Genomic DNA, 5940 nt, shown 5'->3' with positions numbered 1-5940 from the left:
GAACATCGGTACAATATACAAAAGTATTTCTTTCTTTCTATCTATTTCTTACGTAAAATAAAATAAAAATCATGAACATCGGTACAATATACAAATGTATTTCTATCTTTCTATTTCTCGTTCTTTATTTTTTTCATAAAATAAGATAGGAATCATGAACATTTTACAGCACAAGCTTCTCTCTCTCTCTCTCTCTCTCTCTTTTTCTATCTTTCTATTTCTTTCATAAAATAAGATAGGAATCATGAACATTGTACAACACAAGTTTCTCCTTTCTTTTTTTTTATATATATATCTTTCTTTATCTTTCTATATTTTTTCCCCTTTTACTTCCTCTCTCTCTTTTCCTGGTTCTTTTTAAGAAAGAAGAAAAGTTATATACAGATAATGATGAAAAAAAAAAAAGATAAAAAAAGAAAAAAAAAAAGAAAAAGTCTCGCTTGAGACTTTCTCAGCTGTGCGAACATTAAAAGAAGGTGTGCGAGCGTAGGGTTTCATGAGTCCGGCTTCTCTCTTTCAATTACTGGCCCAACTACCAGGAGAAGTTTCTTCTGCCACGTGACTGGAATATCTCGAGTCCACTTATTATAGGTATTCTTGCTGTGGCACGAGAAACGACACGCGGTAGCAGCTTCGTTGACCTTCCATGATAATTAGGGATAGTACCTAGTTCTTTGAGAGAGGAGTACGATGTGAGGTATAATGTAAAAAGAAAAGAAAAGAAAAGAAAAAAAATAGGAAAGAAAAAAATATTATTTCTTTTTTTTTGTACTCCTTCTTTCCCTTCTTCTTTCCCTTCTTCTTCTTCTTTTTTTTTATTCTATTTCTTCTACTACTTCCTCTATTACTTTTTCTTATTCGCAAATGAAATCAATCGAATAAATCACGATACGATTCGTTAGATAAACGAAGTTGTAATTTTCAATTGAAACTACCCTATCCCCCAAATGATATCAATCCTTACTTACGATGAATTTCAACGAGCTAATTAAAACATCGACATTTAATGAAGATTATTTTTTATAATATTAATGAGAGAGAATTATATATATATATATATGAAATGATATTACCTGATAATCGATTCTCACATTCCTCTTCTTGTTTCCTATTTCTCTCTCTCTCTCTCTCTCTCTCTCTCTCTCTCTCTCTGTCTTTTTTCTACCCAACGTCAATTAACGAAATTTTCATTTAAACGAATAATCGATGCTGTCATTCAAATTCCGCGCGTCTGTCTACGCGCGTATCCCCGAACAATTTTATTTCTCTCTCACTCTTTCTTTCTTTCTTTCTTTCTTTCTTTCTTCCTTTTCTTTTTTTCCTCCCATTTTAAATGTTCCACTTTTCGACGAGCTTAATTAGCCGTTCAAATTAATCGCGATAAAACTTATCGATCCTTGATTTTCTCTCCTCTCTGCGGAAATAGAGAGAGAGAGAGAAAAAAAAAAAACAAAAGGAAAAAACAAAAAGCAAAAAAGAAGAAAGAAAGAAAGAAGAAAGAAGAAGAGAAAAGAAGTCATTTTTAATTCAAACCCTCGATGTGCTGTACTAAGTATTTCACTTAATGGATTCGTTCCTGATTTTCATGGAAGTAGACCGTCACACGGTAAGACGTATAAAACGTTGCCAAGCGCAGTTTCTAACGTTGATCGACGAGAAACTGAGAGATTCCACTCGATCCCTTTCCCCCATTCAACCCCCCTTCTCCTCCTCTTCCTCCTCTTCCTCCTTTTCCTCCTCCTCTTCTTTTTCCAACGATGCTACAAAGTTAATAAATCAAAGATTTCTACATGAAAATGTTCTAGCTCGAGGGAGGGGGCAGGTGGGGGAGAGGGGGGGGGGAGAGGTTCCCCTTTCTATCCTACTAGATCTCATTAGACCGACGAAAAGAAAGACAGACAGACAGGCAGACAGATAGACAGACAGATAAATGCACAAACTTATACAAAAGTAATAGAAAATCTCACACACACACACACACACATTTTCCCTATATACACATATTCTCCATCTCTATTTCTAATTTCTATTTCTATTAAAAGTTAGTTACTCGAACGATAGTTTGCCATTTGGTAGAGACATCGTTTAACTGTATTATACATCTCGACTAATCGCAAAGACCGTGTCTAATCTTTCGAGGATATGGAACGAAGGGATAGAAGGTTCCAGAAATGAACAGGAATACGGGAGTGGGGGGGGCGGGGGTTTTAGGGATGTATAAGAGAGAGAGGGGGGGGAATTAAAAACGGTATATCCCGCATTCGCCTTCAACGTGGTAGCAATGTCGCCGCAGTGATTACGGCAGTTACTACGATTCCTCTCGTTGTAATAGTGTAAGTTGTACGAGTTAATGGAGTGCGGTATCGTGCGAGAGACTTTAATGAAATTTCGGCGGTCTTTCCGGGTATATGCGCACATATACACCCATACATACATCCCCTCTACCCCTCTCTCTTTCTCTCTTTTTCTCTCTTTCTCTCTCCTTTTGTTCACGTTACGAGCGTATTTGTCTCTACGAGTATAATCGTTAATATATGTTCTATTTAGTATTCTTTTTTTTGTTTTTTTTTTTTTGACGGGGGGTAATGGAAAGAAGGTGGAAAATGAAGATAATAAAAAAAATTAAAGTGAAAAAGGAACGGTAATATCTGATTATACTTGATTATCATTGAAAATTTCGAATCTTTTATGAGCTTGATAGTTTATTAATTAAAAAATCGATTTATTTAATTGTATAGATTGTAGTATTCGGTTTTATTTTTTTATTTGATGTATCGTGTGCAGGGGTAACTTAAAATATTTATAAAAAAAGTAAAAAAAAAGAAGAAAAATTTGTATAAGAGTGAGATTTATCGTATCGCGTTTTATAGAAATCGGCGAGTATATTTTTCATGGTTAAAAATGTAATATTGAATTGTTCGAAGAATTGTGAAAAGAGAAAAAGAAAACAAAAAACAAGTTCACGTTGATTTATTATATATCTTCGATATAGAATATCTTTTGAAAGAGAATATTTTAATGGATTATATAAAATTTGTCACATGGGAAATATTTTCGGCGAGAACTTTTACTTCGGATGAAAAAAAATATATACGACGTGTTATCGAATTTGTCTTGATAATTTTTACCAACGATCAAATGTTATTACATATAATACAATACAAACAAAATTCTATATAATATCTATTGAAATATAATTTTATTATTTAAAAATATAAATATGGATTATTGTGTATATATCTCAACGATGATTGTACGATAAATTACGACTCGCAATTATAATGAAGAGAAAAATGTAATTGAAAAATAGCCAGAGAGACACCTTTGCTTGGTAACCTGGATTAGAAAAAGAAATGAGCCGTAGCTTTTGTAAAGAAGATTTCACTTACCGAAGAAAATTGCATTCCTTTGGAGCTCGAGTTGTGCAACGTTGGAGGACACGAGAAGAGATGTTGCTTGGTGATGAGGGAGAGGAGGGATAAGAAAGAACATGAGTACAGGGGTTGATGGGGTACTGGGGACGAGGGGACGAGGAAGGGGTAGGGGAGGGGGTGAATGGTAGGGAAAGTACGCGGAGAACACTTTATTATTACTCGTTTAGAAGTAAAGCCGTATTACTTGTGGGAGGGACAGGTGCAGGAGAGGGGGGGGGAGAGGAGGAGGATCTCGTTAGGGAAATTTTCCGTATTTTGTACGGGAATGAAAATTATAACCTAGAAGGGAAACATAGAACTATTAAAAAATGGAAAGACTAGAAAAAAAAAAAAAATAATAAAGAAGGGAGATTAAGTGTAAATATTTTACTGACTTTACAAGGAAAACCTAGATACATATTTTCTGTGTGGCAAATATATATATATATATATATATATATGTATACCATGGTATTCTCTTCTCTATAGCTTTACCTAAGTATTCTAACCTTCCCCGTTTTATTTCTTTTTTTTTTATTTTCCTCCCCCCTTGTTTTCTTATTTTTTTTGTTTCTTTTTCCCCTTTTGTCCCAATCCTCTTAACATTACGTACGACGTCAGCCGCAAAACTTTCGTCGTACGTTTTCCTTTTTCTTTTCTTCTATTCCTTCCTTCCTTCCTTTTTTCTTTATTTCTTTTCCTCTTTTCTACGAATCGATAATCATCCCCACGACTCTTTCGTATCGACCTCTTTCCGTAAACCAAATGTTTATTATCATTTTTATTAACTGTAACGTAAAACTTAAGTCGAATATTTGTTGCTTTTTTTTTTCCCTCGTATTTTTTCACACTCGCGTGTATTTTTTTTCCTTGCGCATACAAATTTGATGCATAAAATAAAGTAAAATAAGAATATCGATAAACATATCAAAATTGATCATATCAAAATTTCCATAGGGATTTGCGCGTTAAATGATCTCTAAAAAAAGAAAAAGAAAAAAAGAAATTATTAATCTTTAAAACCTTATTTTATATAAAAACTTTTGTAAAATTCTTACAATCGAACGATACCACAATCTATATGCATCAACAATTAATAATATTTCCAATAAATTCAATAAAACCGTCGCGTCAAAATAATAAATGAAAGAATTGAAATCAAGAAAAAGAAAAAAAAAAAAGAATAAAAGAGAAGAAGAAAAATTTCCAAATAGAATTTCCTTTGGAAAATCAAAACGAGCCCAATCCAAACGGGGGCCCAGTTGTTTGTCCCTTTAATTCGCGTTAAACACGAAGAGACAAGCTTGTCTCGAACGTGCCGCCTTCGAAGCCAACTCCGATCCCAACCCACCCCCTTACCTACCCCCTTCACCCCACAGTATTCCTCCTCTTACTGGTTCATTCTTATCCCTTGTAAGTTTCGTTGGAAAAACGAAGAGTCGGAGTGTTCCGTGAGCAGGGGGGAGTGGAGAATGGGGGTTTGGAGGTATGGGGTTGGGGGATGGAAGTTGGGGGATGAAGAAGGTTTGTAAGAGTAAAAGGGAGAGAAACGTCGGCTGTTTCGCCCTTTGCCTCGGCAGCCTTCGTCTAACGAGTGTTTGGCAAGAACTTTGACCGGGCAGCCATACATCAGCGTGTCTTCCATGTTAAACGGAATATACACGTCTACAATATACTATATACTATATACTTCATACATATATATATATATATGAAGACATATACTTGAAGATAGGTATAGTTATACTCGTAATCCATGGAAAATCGACCGCACTCAACCGGACAATCGTAAATTGCCAGGGCCGTCGACGTGGGTATTTGCTACTTAAAGTAATGAGCAAAACTTCATCTCCCCCTAACCACCCCCACCACCACCCACCCCCTCCTCCTTCTCCTCGATGCGTTAGATGAGGCACGCGATCGTGCACTTACGCAAATTAACGGTGCTAATTAAAACAAACAAATAAAAACAGAGAAAAAAAGGAGAAGAATATGAAGAAGAAGAAGAAAAGAAAAACAACAACGTTCTACTAACCCTCCCTTCCTCCACCCCCCCGTCTCACAGCCCAACTTGCTGACGTGGTTACGAAAAGGAACGGAAAATAATTGTTCCAGACGAAAATATAAATGTACGATTGGTGTTTGCTGGTTGCTTGCTTGTTGTTTTTTTGAAGTTATACTTTTTTTGGCGTGTTTTGGATAAGTGAAGTTAAATGCGACCGAAAAATCGACACCACGAAGTTGTCGTCGATATTTACGCGAGGCGCGGGCAAAGCAATTTCAAATTTACGGCTTGAAATAATTCGTAAATAAATAAATTAGATTGTACATATTAATTAAAACATTTATCAATGGTATTTAATATCTTCATTTTATTTTATCATATTATCGTCTTTTCGACAAATTTAGAGTATTATATTAGTATGCGAGATAATTGAAGTTATTTTTGAGGTTATTGAGGTTATGATTCGTTTTGGTACGCTAAAGAAGTATAATTTCTTACGTGCGTACATAAGTACACACATCA

Source organism: Polistes canadensis, unplaced genomic scaffold (assembly GCF_001313835.1).
Source record: "Polistes canadensis isolate GaletaPanama2010 unplaced genomic scaffold, ASM131383v1 scaffold_10, whole genome shotgun sequence".
NCBI lineage: Eukaryota > Metazoa > Arthropoda > Insecta > Hymenoptera > Vespidae > Polistes > Polistes canadensis.
The sequence above is the reverse complement of the archived record's forward strand: the minus strand, read 5'-3'. Positions refer to the sequence as shown.